This window comes from Siphateles boraxobius, unplaced genomic scaffold (genome assembly GCF_051911475.1).
Source record: "Siphateles boraxobius isolate OS27281-9 unplaced genomic scaffold, OSU_SipBor_1 8, whole genome shotgun sequence".
Taxonomy (NCBI): domain Eukaryota; kingdom Metazoa; phylum Chordata; class Actinopteri; order Cypriniformes; family Leuciscidae; genus Siphateles; species Siphateles boraxobius.
In genome coordinates, this window is record NW_027509208.1 from 14,583,669 (window position 1) to 14,602,670 (window position 19,002).

Genomic DNA, 19,002 nt, shown 5'->3' on the forward strand with positions numbered 1-19,002 from the left:
GATGAGAGCCCCTTTTTTGTCTGCAGGACCTAACGAGAAATATTTGGCAGTAGCTTCCGCGCTGCCAAGAATTCTACTAGAGGTACCAGCCTCTCAAGACTGGTTTCTGGATTCAGTTTTTGTTGAGCAATCAGCCCATCGCCCTGTAACGGCGAACTGGCAGGGAACGACTGAACTGACTGCTCTAGGACCCTCCTCGGAGGGGGGGGCATCCCAGGGCCACTACGTTTCCGGATGGCCCCTGAGATATGTGCTCGCTGGAGACTGCTGCGCCTGTAACACACGAGGTGGCAGGGTTAGCATAACGGTCCCCCGAGGGCACCGAAGGGAGACAGGCACCGTAAAATGAGGTGTTAACCGCTCTGCTTCGGAGGGGAACAGCCCTCGATGGCCTGCGCCCTCGGACGTCAGGCCTTTTCTTTGCAGCTTTCTTGGATATAACGACGGTCCTCAGATCCGTCTTATCCCTTGAAGGCTGCTGTTGAGCGCGCTTTCCGTGTCCCCAGTCTTTTTGTGGGGGGACATGGGAAGCCATGCTCTGTTTTTGCGTGGCACGGTTTTTAAAAGTTTGGGGCTGCTCCCGCTCAGCAACCCCGGAGACATGAGACTGGCGAGGGAGAAGTTTTTGGAAGCCAGCTGTTTCTTGTATGGCTGACTCCAGAACCCTCTCAATGACCGTGTTCACTGCGTCGCCGAAGAGGCCATATAAAGAGATAGGAAAATCCATAAAATTTTTTTTCTCATTTTCTTTAATATTGCTCAAATTGAGCCAGAAATGTCTCTCAGTGGCCCCCAGGGCTGCCGTAGACCGGCCGATAGAAATAGCCGTCTCCTTGGCGACCCTGAGAGACAAATCTGTGGCTCGACGCAGTTCGCAAACTGCTTTCGGGCCAATAGCCCCGCCCTCAATGTCTCCTTACATTTCAGCCTGGTAAGCCTGCAGCAGCGACATTGTGTGAAGACATGCTGCAGCCTGACCAGCCGCTAAATAAGCTTTACCCCCAAAGCTGAAGTTATTTATTTATTTATTTTTTTCTAACTGGCTTGGTGGGTAATAATGTGGTTTTAAGGGAAAATGCAGATTCACGGGAGAGATAGCTCGCGAGCGTCTCTTCCACCTTCGGCATTTCCCCATATCCGTGCTCTTTATATTGTGAAATAGAAGAGAGTGTAATGATTGTGCACTGTACATTCTATATGACACATGTTTCTTCCACAATCTCGACACCTCAGTGTGGAGATCGGGAAAAAACGCAAGGCTCAGGCGTTGAGATTGTGAACGAGAGGACAGGAAGCGTTCGTCTAGTTTGCTTTTTAAACGAACGTCCTGCTTATCTGCCGGCCAATCGATATGTAATCTTTCAAACGCTCTCTTTACAACCTCAACGAGCTCCTCAAAAGCATGAGACTGAGGTGGCGAATCCTCAGAATCATGAGCATAAACACTAACAACATCCAGTCCCTCGAAACTGGATAGCTGTAGTGTTTGTGCCTGTATCGGGGTGGAAGAAACCGCAGCGCGTGCTTCCGAACTCTGATACGAGGCATTAGATCTGTCAGGTGAAGTCAGAGACAAGGCAGAACCCGTCTCTAACCCCGCTGACAGGTCCATTTGCGAACCCCAAGACTGAAGTCTTCACTGTGCCTCGGCAGCAGCGGGACCTGAGCCTTGGGGAACGCGAGCCTGGGAGTCCTCGTTAAAAAACCCCAGGCAGGATGGGAGTGTCCACAAGGGAAGCACAATACAGTGCTCAAGGTCAGCGCCCTCGAGCGCTGACCGTGCATGCTCCTCTCCCAAATAAACAACACATAAAGTGTGTGTGTGTGTCCACCCCATTAAATAACGCGGGCAGGGGTGCACACACACTCTAAACTGCTGCTTGCTTGCCGTAGTCTATATATATATATATATATATATATATATATAAAACAGACAACACCAAATAACAAGGACAATTTCACATAGAGCACTTGTGAAGACACAAAAAGCTGTTGCGGCTGGGTTTGAACCGGCTTATATACATCCTGGGTCATGACGTCACCCGCTTCTGACGTTCCGTCACGCCATTGGACTGATTTTACATGTGCTTCAATACATCAACAAGCAAAGCGTTCCCTTAGCGTCAATCGACGCAACGCGAGTTCCCTTGAAAGGGAACACAGTGCTTCCTGTCCTAGACTGCGTTCTGTTGAACTAATGCTGCGTTCCAGAAGCTGGCAATCACGAGTTGACCCCATTCCAGTAAACAGGTCAGAAAACTAAGTGGGACGCAGTCAGGCAAACCTTTATTTTGCTTGCTCTTTTGGAATACAAACTATTAAAAATCAGTATTTTGCACAGATAATGCTGAAGTACCACAAGTAAAGGTTGAATAGTACTGTGTGCACGACTGAATTTATTGAGGCATTTACTACTGTTTCACTACATTTGATGCTCTGAGCAGCCATATTGGATTCTGAAGTCAGGGGCTGTTGTAGTTCCCGAGTTTCCCCGTTGTAACTCAGTTTAGAGTTTCTACTGGTAAAGAGGAATTTCTGCAAAGCTTTTTGATTCCTGCAAAGCTTTTTGCAAGCGTAGGTCCCTTACTGCTAAATCTTTAGCGCAATGGCAAAATAAACAATATTTTACCATATTTGTGGTAAGTATATGTATGTAGCTACCGCAAACTAATGGTAAGGAATGTCTACTGAGTTAAACTTGCGGGCAGTTTGCAAAAACAAACATAAAACGCAACTGGTCATCTTTTGAGCTGGTTCTTTTTAGTGATTCAACAACATCCAGCACAACCTTGTAGCACGATTCACGAACAAAAGACTCTTATGATAGGGTTCTTTTTAGAGAACCAAAAACATTGATATATATATATATCAATTTAGAGATATAACTTACAATTAGCAGATGATTTTTTTCCTATGTGAACAAAATCGACAGTAAAATATCAATGAATCATTATAAAACTGAAATGAAACAAGAACTTGTGAAATGGAGACTAATCGAAACTGGAACCTACATAGATAGCCGTCTCTATTATTATTACACAGCGGCTTCAGAGTAAACCAGATTGTGGGTGGTTAGTGAGGCTGGTTTTGCACTGAAATACAGCTGTTTAGAGACTTTCCCCATCAAACAATTAAACTCCACAGGCCACAGACAACACACAGAGATACTCTGGGAAAACATATAGTCACACAGGCTGCACTAAAGGACATGAATTAATGAACCTAGTGAAGTAATGAGGTTGCATGGACACACACACACAACTAATCAAACTTGGTGTGGGTGGAATGCGAAAGATAGAAGGAATGAAGTCATTATTTTCAACTTCTCAAATAAACATAAGCTGAGAGAAAAGTGTTTTAATAAGAACTTCTGCACGCAGTATATTACGTGTTGTGTGTCCGGCACACAAAAACACACACCTCCACCCGCAGTTCATTAAAATGCATCTTAGCTACCTCAATAATTGATAGGAAACTATAAAATGGAAATGTGTGTTTGGTATTAATTAATCATTCTCAGGCCTTAGCTAATCAGCACTTTTCACGGTGGGTTTAGAACACACACACACACACACACACACACACACACACACACACACACACACACACACACACACACACACACACACACACACACACACACACACACACACACACACACACACACACACACACACACACACACACATAAACAGCACTGCAGCTTTTTGACAGAAAGTTATATAATTCTTTGACAAATATTAAATGACTGATATTACCATATTAATGAGTGGTACTCAGACTGAAGTAGAAGGATTAAAACATTGCCATTGTTTGCAGGATGTGGACATTGTTTCTCAGGTTTTAAGCATAGCAAAAACAGGCACCTTTCAGCATTAGTACAGCACTGGCTGCTTCTCGTCCACCAAATCTCTTAATCCTGAAGTTGCTGTTTATCTGCCGTCCTTAGTGAATTCAAAAATTGCTACACACACACACACACACACACACACACACACACACACACACACACACACACACACACACACACACACACACACACACACACACACACACACACACACACACACACAGAGCACTCCCACCCTCTCCATGGCTGATTACTGTTTAATCACAGCTCTAGGCAATACATGCATAGTTAGTGAGCGTCCTGGACTGTTCCAGTATCCAAAAACACTTCACCCCTGTTTTAAAATGATGCATAACATCATTTAAAATATGCAATAATGCCACTGATAACTGTATTTTGCTTAAGGGAATAGTTCACCAAAAAAAATTATTCTGTCATTATTTATTTGCCCTCTTCAACATTCGTCTGTGGTACACAAAAAGAGAAACGTTTATGCCGTCATTCAATGAAACTGAAAGCTATGTGCTGAGCAGTGGCTGTCAGACTCTTTCAAACACACACACACACACACACACACTCACACACACACACACACACACACACACACACACACACACACACACACACACACACACACACACACACACACACACACACACACACACAAAATAGAATAGATTTTAACAGCTAAAATAGATTTTAAGTTAATATTTCAAAAAATGTAATATATTTTCACATTTTCATATGTACACAATTCTCTAATGTTGATTAATGGTCACATGACATGCAAGAAAACAAATACAATATTTTATATTTAATTACAATAAATAAAAAATAAATAATTATATATATATATATATATATAGTTTTATTTTTTTTAAATTATTTATTCATTGTACTTTAACATTTTAATGATTTAATTATAATTATTTTTCATCAGCTTCAAAATAGCCTGCAGTTCCTTCCCAAATATCGGTTTGTGAAACCTTGCTCTATATGATTGGGTAATTGAATCATTCACTCAGACAATTTGTTCAAAAGCGCAGATTCATTCAGTTTCTCAGAAGTGTGCAACGGTTCAGCTTTGGCTTTTGCAAAGGTAGACGATATTGTGCTAAAATGTAGCTCACTTGTTGTTAACTTTTTTTCTATTGAACTGTTGTATAAAATCAGTCTCACATTTTGAATTGTGCTTATATTTCGGAAAAACAGCACTTTTGCTTGTGTGATATTGCTTAACTATTATTCATAATTCATATATGTATCATATAAATATATATTACCCTGATTCCAAGTCGTCTTATGGCAGATAATCACTGATAATTTTTTTCCAAGTTTATTTTTCTTCCGTTTTCAAATTAAGTTAATTATTGAGTAGATATTGCAACATAACCTAATTTTCCTGCAGTCCCAGATTGGTTTGTAAAATAATTTATGGCTCTGGTTCAAAACACCATGGCAGCAAAAGTAAGTGCCCCTGCATGAGCAAAGATGGAAGATTTGACATGCTTTGGAGGATCCTGCACCAGCCAAACAACTGCCATTGAGATGAATGGAAATGCTAATAGTTAGCTTTCTTCGGTTATTATAGACCTTGTTGATCTTTTAGATGATTGGGAAAGCTAACAGACAGCTTTCTAAAGGCATTAAAGACGTCTTTGGAAAAAGGCAAAATAACAGCATAGAGGTGAGTTAATTTGACAGCATTTACATTTTCCCTGAACTATTTCTTTAATTTCAAAGCATTCTTGAGGACAACATGTTTCAATTAGGCATCTAAAGCTTTGTTTGACTCACTGACTGGAAGAGAGTTCAGGTCGCTGTTCTGAGATCAGTTGGCAGGCGCACTGAAGAGTAGTCAGCCTGACAGCTGCGCTCTCATTTCCCATCCTTGAGCTCAACCCAATCGCTGGCAACACAGCGTCTTACAGGGAGATCTTGCCATCATAGGAACTTTTAACTGGGGAGAGAGAGAGACAAATTCACAGGCTGATGAAACAGAAGAATCGATGCGAGATGAATAAGGATTTAATTTTTCATCCTTCACTCACTCCCCCTCTCTCTCTATCACTCACCCGCTGTCCAAAAAGCCTATATACCATCTCTCTCGGTAAACATAACTTCAGGTGGGCCATTTGCAGTGTCTGTTGAACTCCGGTACAATCCGCTGATGCGCGGCGCTCACCCACCCAACCCAATACCTTGCCTACTGAGTGTGTGTGGACGATACACTGCTTGTAACCCTGTGATATTGAGTTTCAGTTTGTTGGAGAGCATCTGAGGTGAGAGCTTGTTCTCTGTAATGGGATTTATGCCCAAAAGTGCGGAGCACCGCATCACCCATGTCCTCGGCTGAGGCCAAACTCAACCGCGGGACAAGCGTATAATGCACTCAGCTACTGTAACGCAACTTAGAAATCGACCGTGCTGTCTGAGGGGAGATGACAGAGTGCTTTACCATGACAAAATACATTTTCTTAAACTAAATTCATTGTTCTTCAATAGTTAATTTATTAGGTATCAACTAACAATGAACAAAATGTACAGCATTTATTAATCTAGGTTAATGTTAATTATAGGACATGTACACATCTTAATCATTTAAATTTTGAAACATAAAAAATATAATTCTATTAAAAATTTAAGAAACTTACTGACCATGACACACATTCATGAGGGTTTGCAGGGTCCTCTCTATGATATAATTTCCTGTTTAAGAGTATTTTTATTGCATGTTTCTGAATGTTGGTCGGACCAAATTATTTTGTAGATCTTTGATTCTTGTGGCCAAGAAATCAAACAGGTTTGTTAAAATTAGTGCTGTCAAATCGATTCATTGTAATTAATCGAATCTAACAAAAGTTTTTCTAAAAAAAATTTAAAAAAATAAATTTATATATATATATATATATATATATAAATATTTTTTTTCATAGCTATATATTAAAAAATGCAAATGCAAAAAAAAAAAAGACTTCCGATTCATAAGACTCTAAAAGCCACCTGTCAGGATTCAGGCTCGGAGACAGAGGTAAGTGATAAACATAAATGTATCTTTATTTAACTCAAAGGTAAGTATGCAGGGTTTCGGGAGTTCAATGGTGATCTTGAAGAGGATATATGTGGCAGGAATGCATCCAGGTGAGTGAATCCTCTTCTTAAGGAATAACGTGGCGGGTAACACAGATCAATAACTTGAGTTTTTCTCTCTTTTCAGATCGTTCGTGGATAGGCGTGATTCAGGAAGGATTCCAGGTGAGTAGATCCTTTGTAGTGCACTTGACAATGAGCTCACCAGTTTTTATTACTTTCCCTTTCTCTTGCAGCTCATCCAGTGGGAAACGGGACTCGTGGCGGATTCCAGGAAACGGAGAACATGAGTCATGGAGCGGATCCTGGGAACATCAGAACAAGGACAACAAGGTTAGTTTCTTTCAGGTAAGTATACTTTACGTCCGTTGCTGAAGGATGGCTCAGAGTGAGACAAGTGGTGACTGGTAAGGGTCGTTCCTGTTGGAGGCTTGACAATGACTGGGAGTGAATCAGGTGCTTTTGTGCTGGCTGGGAAGTGAGTGCTGAGTGGAAACAGGGGCAGGTGATCAGTAATCTGGGGACAGTGATCTTTGCGTGGTGACATGTGAGGGATCTGATTGGCTCCTGACAGTACCCCCCCCCTCCAGAGTCCGCGCCAGCGGACCTTGGACCTCGACGTCGTGGGGGTCTGCCTCTGGGTCGTGGTGCAGGTTTCTCGGGATGCTGAGCATGGAATTCTAGGAGCAGACTGGGATCAAGAACATCATTACGAGGTACCCAACTTCTCTCTTCTGGCCCATATCCCTCCCAATCAATGAGGTATTCTAACTGACCTCCCCGACGTCGAGAGTCCAAGATCTCCTTGATGAGGTAGATGGGCTCGGGTTCAACGGGTGGTATCGGGGGGTTTTCTTCGGGTTCGACCTCGTTGACTGACTGGGGAATCTGTGGATGATGGGGTTTCAGAAGTGAGACGTGAAACGTGGGATGGATACGGTATTCTGGGGGCAACCGGAGCTGGTAAGTGACTGGGTTGACTTGCTTGATAATTGGAAAGGGTCCGATGTACTTGGGATTTAATTTCTTACATGACTGGCGCAGTTTGATATCTCGAGTGGAAAGCCAGACTAGTTGCTCAGGTTGGTATTCTGGCGTGGATCTTCGGCGGGTGTCAGCGAACTGCTGTTGTCTATTCACAGCTTGTCGGATGTGCTGATGAGTTTGGTTCCAGACCTGTTCGCTCTCCTCAAACCATTTGTTAACCGCGGGCACTTCTGAAGGTTCACCGGACCATGGGAATAACGGAGGTTGGTAACCAAGGATACATTGGAATGTAGTCAATTGAGTGGATGCTTGTCGGAGGGAATTCTGTGCATATTCTGCCCAGATGAGGTACCTACTCCAGATGTTCTGGTTGGAGTGGCAGAATGTGCGCAAGAACCGACCTAGATCCTGGATCTTTCTCTCGGTTTGTCCATTGGTTTGTGGATGATACCCGGAAGACAGACTCACTGTCACATTCATGAGAGTGAAAAATGATCGCCAGACTCGGGAAATGAACTGTGGCCCTCGATCGGAGACAATGTCCTCTGGCAGACCGAAATTTCGAAAGACATGTTCCATGAGAAGCTCAGCAGTATCAAAGGCGGTTGGAAGTCCCTTTAATGGAATGAACTTGCATGCCTTCGCGAACCGATCGATGGCTACTAGGATGCAAGTATTTCCGTCAGAAATCGGAAGGTCAGTAACAAAGTCCACTCCGATGTGGGACCAAGGTCTATTTGGAATGGGCAAGGGGACCAGTTTCCCCACTGGCAGATTTCTTGGGACCTTGGAGATGGCACATGGGATGCAACCTTGAATGAACTGAGACAGGATTCCTCCAACCCCGGTGGTGGAGGCATCGACTTCCACCATGAATGGTTTTTCAGGGTCTGGATGGTGAAGCAAAGGGGCACTGGTGAAGGCAGATTTCAGAGCATGAAAAGCTTTCTCAGCCTCGGGGTTCCACTGCAGGATCTTAGGTTTTCCTTTTAGCAAGGAGGTCAATGGAGAAGTGAGAAGACTGTACTGGTTGATAATTCTCCTATAGAAGTTGGCGAACCCGAGAAATCTCTGAAGCTCCTTCACGGACTTGGGAGTTGGCCAGGACAGGACGGTCTCGGTCTTTTGTTGGTCCATCTCCACTCCTCGATCGCTGAGTATGTATCCCAGGAAGTCGATGGTGCTTTGATGAAAGGTACACTTCTCAGCTTTCAGGAACAGAGTGAATTCTCTGAGACGTTGTAGGACTAGAGACACATGTCTCTGGTGTTCGATTGGATTCTTGGAATAGATCAAGATGTCATCGATATAGACCAGAACAAACTTCCCTAGAAAGTCTCTGAGGATCTCATCCATGAAACTTTGGAAAACGGAAGGAGCGTTGACCAAACCATATGGCATGACAAGATATTCGTAGTGGCCAGCAGGGGTTATGAAAGCAGTCTTCCACTCATCTCCTCCTTTGATACGGATTAGATTGTACGCACTCCGTAAGTCAAGCTTGGTGAACATCTTTGCCTCTCTGAGTTGTTCGAGAGCAGCAGGTATGAGAGGCAAAGGGTAGCTAAACTTCACAGTGACTTGATTCAAGGCTCTGTAATCAATGCATGGTCTTAAACCACCGTCTTTCTTGGCCACGAAGAAGAAACTTGCGGCGGCAGGAGATGTGGAAGGTCGGATGTAACCCTGATCTAAAGCTTCGTGGATATATTTCTTCATGGATTCTTGCTCTGGAATGGACAAGGAGTAAATCCGACCCTTGGGGAGACGTGCATCAGGGATCAGGTCTATAGCACAATCCCATGGTCGATGAGGGGGTAACTTGGAAGCAGTGACAGGATTGAAGACGTCAGAGAACTTAGAATAACAGGCTGGGATATTAGTTGACAAGTTTTCCGTGGGACTCTCTATGGACGTGGAGTTAACTTTGAGCACTTGGGTCCTTGGGTTACTGGATGAACGGGATACTGGATCGTTGATCTCTGGACATTGACATCCCCATTGCAGGATTTTCCCAGACGTCCAATCAATGGTGGGTTGGTGATGGACGAGCCATGGCCGACCAAGGATGAGATCTGTTTGGCTGTTTAGCAACACAAATGGTTCAAACCACTCTTGGTGCGTCTCTCCCACACACAATTGAATAGGACCAATCTGGGTAGTAACGTTCGTCTTGTTAATTAACTCACCCGTTACAGCGTAGATGGCGTAAGACTTGGGAGTGTTGATCTCTCGCAGACTGAGCCTCTTACAGAGTTCTCCAGAAATGAAGTTTCCCGCGGACCCTGAGTCGATGATAGCTGTTACAGAGATGTGTTTTTCTTGAATCTTTAATATCACAGGAATCGGGAGTGGTGCTGAGACAATGGGTTGATTAAAGACTGAGCTTACCATCATTTTCCCCGGTCGAATTGGGCAGTTAAGTCTGAAGTGACCCTTGGTACCACAGTACATACATAACTTCATCTCTCTTCGACGAACACGTTCAGCCTGAGAAATTTTTGAAGTGTCGACTTGCATCTCTTCAACTTGATTTTCTGGATTGAGATTCTTGGGATTCTGAAAAGACACAGGATGGTGATGAGACTGATCAGCGTAACAACTCAAAGATCGTTGATGGACTCGCTTGGCTTGCTGAATGAATTTCTCAATTCCTAAGCTGTCATCATAGATCGCCAGTTGGAGGCGCAAAGCTGGGTTTAAACCTCGACGGAAAACAGAAATCAGAGCTCTCTCATTCCTTCCACTATTTGATGCAAGTGTGCGAAATTCCATGGAATACTCAGTCAATGACTTCTTTCTTTGACGTAATTGTAGCTGTTCTCCAAATGAGGAATCATCCGCGGGTCGTCCGAAAACTTCCTTAAAATGTTTGACAAACTCTTGAACTGACGCAACCACTGTGGATTCCTGCATCCATAACGCCTCTGCCCACCTCAGAGCTGCTCCAGAGAGTTGCTGAATGATAAATGCCACTTTCGATCTCTCATTGGGATAGAGCATAACTTGCTGTTCCAGAGCTAGCGAACACTGGAGTAAAAATCCGTTGCAGTCCTCCGCCCGGCCAGAGAAGGGCGCTGGGCGCGACGGGGGAGTTGCAAAGCAGGTAATCGAAGAAGCGGCGCTCGCGGAAGTTCTCACTGGAGTAAACATGGGTTCTGTCGGAGGATCGGTGGTAGGTGTGGAGCTGGTAGCAACAGCGGGCTGTCCGGAATCCATCTCTCACCTCTTTCTGTTGTTAGGTCAAGCCTTCTGTCAGGATTCAGGCTCGGAGACAGAGGTAAGTGATAAACATAAATGTATCTTTATTTAACTCAAAGGTAAGTATGCAGGGTTTCGGGAGTTCAATGGTGATCTCGAAGAGGATATATGTGGCAGGAATGCATCCAGGTGAGTGAATCCTCTTCTTAAGGAATAACGTGGCGGGTAACACAGATCAATAACTTGAGTTTTTCTCTCTTTTCAGATCGTTCGTGGATAGGCGTGATTCAGGAAGGATTCCAGGTGAGTAGATCCTTTGTAGTGCACTTGACAATGAGCTCACCAGTTCAGTGATACTTTCCCTTTCTCTTGCAGCTCATCCAGTGGGAAACGGGACTCGTGGCGGATTCCAGGAAACGGAGAACATGAGTCATGGAGCGGATCCTGGGAACATCAGAACAAGGACAACAAGGTTAGTTTCTTTCAGGTAAGTATACTTTACGTCCGTTGCTGAAGGATGGCTCAGAGTGAGACAAGTGGTGACTGGTAAGGGTCGTTCCTGTTGGAGGCTTGACAATGACTTGGAGTGAATCGGGTGCTTTTGTGCTGGCTGGGAAGTGAGTGCTGAGTGGAAACAGGTGCAGGTGATCAGTAATCTGGGGACAGTGATCTTTGCGTGGTGACATGTGAGGGATCTGATTGGCTCCTGACACCACCTCTGTCAAAAATTTGATGATAATTGAGTGAATGCTCTCTGCACATAGTATACGTTCATCAAATAGCCTACTTTACCTTCAAATTCAGTAAAGCCTCAGACCATTCAAAAATGTTGGGGTACATGCGTAGAAACCTATAGGAGCCTGGTAATTTTTTCTTTTTTTAAATATTAAACAAAAACTAGACGGACTTAGAGGCTTTTGCATCTGAAGTCTTTATATATAGGCTATATATATCCTATATAGGATTATGTAAACAAAAACTTTTGTTGATTGATTTGCAGCACTATAGTTAAAATATATATATTCCCCAAGAAAAAAATAATTCAAGATTATGCAAAACTTCTTACTAAAGTTTTCTTTTGTGGATCTGTTTTTAGATCATTTATAGTGATAGTTTTTTCTTTATCATAGAATTATCAAACAATAAATATCTCAAAATGATTTTTAATTCAGAAATGAACAACATGCTCATCATGTGCAAATAACATTTTTAATGTTATCTTTTGAATAAATGAATAAATCTAGACAAAAAAAGCATCACCGCGTTGACTCATTAGCAGACTCTAGCTTCACAGGATTAAAGGCGGGGTAGGTGAGTCTGAGAAACTAGCAGAAAACTGCTGGATTTTGAAAGTATCCAGAGAAAATCCCACCCCGTTCCTTCTGAGCTCATTACAAAGCCACGCCCCCAAAACACTTGAACGTGCAATGCCAACCGCTCAGCTGGAGGACGCGTTTACCAGTGCATAGCAGAGAGGAACGCAGTGCGATTGAGCGACATCATGTCAGAATCACAGGTAATAAAATACCTTTTTGACTGCTCTTTCTCTGCCATAATTGTGAGACTTCGTGACTTGCGGACAGTACACGCCTCTCCTCTTCCGAAATGAGCGAGTCAACCGAGTGCGCGCATGTGGGCAGCTCCTGTTGCAGAAGGGCTGATAGCCATAGCAACGAGGGAGAGTGACAGTCACCAGAGCACTCTCCGAATGGAATAATGAGCTGTGTTTATTGCAGCCCTGAGAGGACTACAGACACTCTATTTTTATAAACTCTTTTTCAGAGTACTTACATTTTAGATATGTATTGGTATATAAAGACAGTTCCCCTTCAGGGACTACCGCTGCGTGTAATCGCAGTGGGAACGCCCCCCAGCGTAGCGCGTCTGAAGCATGAATGAAATCAGTCAATGGAGCGTCACAGCGGGTGACGTCACCGACCAGGAAGCTATAAATATCCCCTGAATACACAAGCCACCAGCTTCTGTTACTTCAGCAGCGCTTTGTGTGTGTCTGATATCTTTCGATTGTGTTTGTCTGATTTGTCAGGAGTTTTCACTATATATATATATATATATTAAAAAACCAAAATGAGCGAGCAGTATAGAAAGTGTGTTCCCCCCTGTACACGTTACATCACGGGTAGGGATTCTCACGAGTTATGTGTAGCTTGTTTGGGAGTTCAGCATGCCCAGTCGGCTCTCGAGGGAGTCGATTGTGAGCATTGCGAGCGTTTTCCTTTGAGAACTCTGCGCTCGCGGCGATCGCTCTTTGAGGAGAGTGGTTTGTTGCGAGCTCCCCAGGGCTCGGGTCCCGCTTCTGTTGAGGCAGAGCGGCGGGGCTTGACTTGGGGTTCGCAGATGGATCTCACCGGCGACGCTGAGACGGGCCCCGCCCTATCTCAGCTTTCTCCGGCGGGATCCAGTGCCTCTCACCCGGCTCTGGAAGCACACGCTGCGGCGGTTACTTCTGCCCGGGTGGAGGCACGCGATGATGTGGAACTTAGATTATCCAGTTCTGAGGTTTAATGGATGTGTTATCTCGGGCTGTTGAAAAACTCAGTATTGAATGGCCAACTGATAAACAAGAATCTAGAAATAAAAGCAAACTAGATGATAGATTTCTCTCTGCACGTCCTCAGCCTTCTCGCCGGTGCTTACCATTCTTCCCAGACCTTCATGCTGAGGTTTCAAAGACCTGGGTTAGACCGGTTTCGAGCAGAATATATACCAATCAATCCAATGCTTATGGTAATATTTTTGGTGCAAAGTCTGCTGGATATGTGACGATGCCGAAGGCGGAGGAGACGCTCGCGAGCTATCTCTCTCCTGCCTCGGCATCTTCGCTTAAAGCACCGGCTCTTCCTTCTAGACCACTGAAAAATACTTCTGTGCTGGTGGGGAAGGCTTACTCGGCGGCTGGGCAGGCGGCTGCATGTTTGCATACAATGGCCATTATGCAGGCTTATCAGGCTGACCTGCTCAAAGATGTGTGTGAGGGGGGAGAAATTTCGGCAGATATGATCAATGAGCTCAGGCAGACTGCTGATCTCACTCTCCGGGCCACCAGGGAAACAGCTAAATCTGTTGGCCGGTCTATGGCAGCCATGGTGGCCACAGAAAGGCATTTATGGTTGAGTCAAACCTCTATGAAAGAAAAAGATAAATCTCTCTTATTAAATGCTCCTGTTTCGCCTGCGGGCCTCTTCGGTGACGCTCTTCACTCTGTCACTGAGAGGTTCCAGGAAGAGAAAAAACAGGCGGCTACTTTTCATAAGTTTATCCCTCTCAAAGTCCGCGTCACTGGGGCTGCTGAGCGAGGGCAGTCCCAGCCGTCGAGTTCGTCTTCTAAAAGAGCACAGCAGAAGCGGAGTGTCGCGTCTCGTGCCCCCCCGCAGACAAACTGGAGGGACGAGGCGGGGCGCTCTCCGGCGCGGCCTTCTCGGGGCAGGACTGATCTGAGGTCGGTCATTGTCGCCAGGAAGGCCGCGTCGAAAAAGTCCTGACGGGCTGAACGTCAGGACTCTGAGGGTGGTCCCCATCGGGAAAGACTTGAGTTCGCCGCTCAAAAACACGGCGCCCTGTCTTTCTCGATGCCCTCAGGGGTCTGTTCTACTAACCCTGCCTATACAGGGCGTAGAGAGACTCGGCGAGCGATTTCCCGAGGGACGCTCGCCCCCTCCGAGGAGGGTTGTGGAGTGCTCAGACCAGCTGTTTCCTGCCAGTATGTTACAGGGCGCTGTGTCTGTCACTCGGGATGTTCATCCAGAGGCCAGCCTCGAGAGGCTGGTTCCCTTAGTAGAGTTCCTGGCGGAATGGGAAATGCTTCCCAATGTTTCTCAGTGGGTCCTGAATATTATAAAGAACGGGTACGCTATTCAGTTCAGAACGCGTCCACCTCGGTTCAGAGGGGTTCTGCCCACGGTGGTGGGCCCCGAGCAGGCTCTGGTATTAGAACAGGAGGTAGAAACTCTGCTGCACAAAGGGGCTATAGAACGGGTTCCTCCGCCCAGCAGGAGTTAGGATACTACAGCCGGTACTTCATCGTTCCGAAAAAAGATGGAGGGCTGCGTCCCATTCTAGATCTGCGTCTCTTAAATCGCACTGTAGGGAAGCTCAAATTCAAGATGCTCACTCTCAAACAGATCGTGTCACAAATCAGATCCGAGGACTGGTTTGTCACGATAGACCTAAAGGACGCCTACTTCCATGTATCCATCCTCCCTCAACACAGGAAGTTCCTGAGGTTCGCTTTCGGGGGCGAAGCGTACCAATATCGGGTTCTTCCGTTTGGCCTAGCACTGTCACCCCGCACGTTCACGAAGTGTATGGATGCAGCTATAGCCCCGCTGAGGCTGCAGGGCATTCGTATTCTGAACTATATAGACGATTGGTTAATTCTAGCTCAATCAGAACAGCAGGCGGTTCGGCACCGAGATGTCGTTCTTGCTCACATCAAGAGGTTGGGGTTGAGGCTCAACGCCAAGAAGAGTGTTCTTTCTCCATTACAGAGAACCACTTTTCTCGGTGTAGTGTGGGATTCGACGACGATGCAGGCACAGTTGTCACCTGCTCGTGTTGCTTCGATTCTCGCCGCAGTAGATCAGGTCAAGCTAGGCCAGTCGTCCACTGTAAAACAGTTCCAGAGACTGTTAGGTCTCATGGCATCTGCGTCCAACGTGATACCTTTTGGCCTCCTGCACATGAGACCGTTACAGTGGTGGCTCAGAACCAGGGGATTCTCCCCGAGGGGAAATCCGTTTCGCATGATCATGAGTTTGCGACGATGTCTTCGCGCCCTGGTTATGTGGAAAGATCCTCGGTTTCTTTCCCAAGGCCCGGTGTTGGGAGCTCCTTGTCGTCGCGTTATGCTAACGACATATGCCTCTCTCACGGGGTGGGGGGCGATCATGAGTGGTCGCCCAGCTCGGGGTCTGTGGGGGGACCATCACCGTCTATGGCACATAAATTGTCTAGAGATGTTGGCAGTGTTTCAGGCTCTGAAACACTTCCTCCCAGACCTAAGGGGCCACCATGTTCTTGTTCGAACAGACAACACATCGGTGGTCTCTTATATCAACCATCAGGGGGGTCTGCGTTCTCGCCCACTTTACAAACTGGCACGTCAGATTCTCCTATGGTCCCCGGGGAGAATTCTTTCTTTGAGAGCTATTTATCTCCCAGGGTACTTAAATCAGGGGGCAGACATCCTGTCGAGGCAGGGGCCGAGGCCCGGGGAATGGAGTCTTCACCCCGAGGTGGTGGAGCTCCTATGGGAACATTTCGGTCGTGCCGAGGTAGATCTATTTGCTTCCAGAGAGACATCACATTGTCCACTGTGGTTCTCTCTCAGCCTGCCAGCCCCACTGGGGTTGGACGCGATGGTACATCCGTGGCCGAGGTCACGTCTGTACGCTTTTCCCCCGATCGCTCTGCTCCCGGGAGTTCTGGAGAGGGTTCGCCGGGACGGGCTCAGTCTTCTGCTAATAGCCCCGTTCTGGCCGGCCCGAGTATGGTTTGCGGACCTAGTGTCTCTCCTCGACGGCTCTCCCCTAGAGATACCGATCAGGAGAGATCTACTCTCTCAGGCGAGTGGGTCGATCTTTCACCCCCGCCCAGAACTATGGAGGCTGTGGGCTTGGCCTCTGAGGGGGCCCAGCTCATAGATTCTGGTCTCTCGACTGAGGTCGTTGAGACCATCCTCCAATCCAGAGCTCCCGCCACAAGGAAGTTATATGCCGCGAGGTGGAAACTTTTCACCTCTTGGTGTGGAGAGCGCCAGCAGGACCCAGTTAACTGCCCGGTTGGTACAGTGCTGGATTTCCTGCAGGACCGGCTCTCCACAGGGTTATCTCACTCCACACTGAAGGTGTATGTGGCGGCCTTAGCTGCTTACCACGACCCTTCGAGTGGAGGTTCTCTCGGGAGACACCCACTTGTATCTCGCTTCCTTCGTGGCACCTTGAGGCTGAGGCCTGCAGTCCGCACGAGGGTACCAGCTTGGGATCTGGCCATCGTCTTGGAAGGTCTCTCCCTAGCTCCTTTCGATCCCATCGAGGAAGTTTCGGAAAAGTTCCTTACACTAAAGACTATCCTTCTTCTTGCTATCTCGTCTCTAAAAAGAATTGGAGATATTCAAGCACTTTCGGTGGCTCCCTCGTGCCTGGAATTTGCTCCTGGTATGGTAAAAGCTTTTCTCTGTCCGAGACCAGGGTATGTTCCTAAGGTACCAACCACTTCGGTTAGACCTATAGTTCTGCAGGCTTTCTGTCCTCCGCCTTTTTTGACGTCAGACCAGGAGAAACTTAATTTGCTGTGTCCTGTTAGGGCTTTAGATGCGTATGTCCACAGAGCTGCCCTGTGGAGGAAATCAGAACAATTTTTTGTCTGTTTTGGGTCACCTAAGAAGGGGTGTCCAGCATCTAAGCAAAGGATGAGCAAGTGGGTGGTCGAGGCCATCTCGCTTGCTTACGGTTCGGCCCATCAGCCTTCACCTTTGGCTGTAAGGGCTCATTCCACCCGGAGTATGGCTGCTTCTACAGCTCTTCTTTCAGGAGCTTCTCTTCAGGACGTTTGTGATGCGGCAGGCTGGTCCTCACCGCACACTTTCGTCAGATTTTATTCCCTTGACCTTAGCTCCACTCCCGGGGCTCAGGTTCTCTCGTCGGCTTGTGTCTCCTTATGACACACGACGGGGATTTGGTCGTATGGGGATGTGGGTATTGCGTTCCCACTGCGATTACACGCAGCGGTAGTCCCTGAAGGGGAACGTCCCGGGTTACGTATGTAACCCTAGTTCCCCGAAGGGACGGACGCTGCGTGTCCTGCCATACTCTCGGCATCCCCTTGGATCGCTTGCTTCAGTAACATTAGAAGCTGGTGGCTTGTGTATTCAGGGGATATTTATAGCTTCCTGGTCGGTGACGTCACCCGCTGTGATGCTCCATTGACTGATTTCATTCATGCTTCAGACGCGCTACGCTGGGGGGCGTTCCCACTGCGATTACACGCAGCGTCCGTCCCTTTGGGGAACTAGGGTTACATACGTAACCCGGGACGTTTAAACAAATTTGGCAAAAAGTGTTTTAGAAACACATTGCCTACCCTACCTTTAATAAAAGCTTTAAAAGTATTGTTCATTGTTTTTTTTCACAGAAACAATAGTCATCATTCCAAAACTGCAAAGCACAAAAAAGAAACACAGGCTCATTGGAAAAACGTTCAAGTGGAAACATTTTTGCAAACCACAAAATAGGCTACGTAGCCTACGAATACATACAGGTCCTTCTCAAAAAATTAGCATATTGTGATAAAGTTCATTATTTTCCATAATGTAATGATAAAAATTAAACTTTCATATATTTTAGATTCATTGCACACCAACTGAAATATTTCAGGTCTTTTATTGTTTTAATACTGATGATTTTGGCATACAGCTCATGAAAACCCAAAACTCCTGTCTCAAAAAATTAGCATATTTCATCCGACCAATAAAAGAAGTGTTTTTAATACAAAAAAAAAGTCAACCTTCAAATAATTATGTTCAGTTATGCACTCAATAGTCAATACTTGGTCTGGAATCCTTTTGCAGAAATGACTGCTTCAATGTGGCGTGGCATGGAGGCAATCAGCCTGTGGCACTGCTGAGGTGTTATGGAGGCCCAGGATGCTTCGATAGCGGCCTTAACCTCATCCAGAGTGTTGGGTCTTGCGTCTCTCAACTTTCTCTTTACAATATCCCACAGATTCTCTATGGGGTTCAGGTCAGGAGAGTTGGCAGGCCAATTGAGCACAGTAATACCATGGCCAGTAAACCATTTACCAGTGGTTTTGGCACTGTGAGCAGGTGGCAGGTCGTGCTGAAAAATGAAATCTTC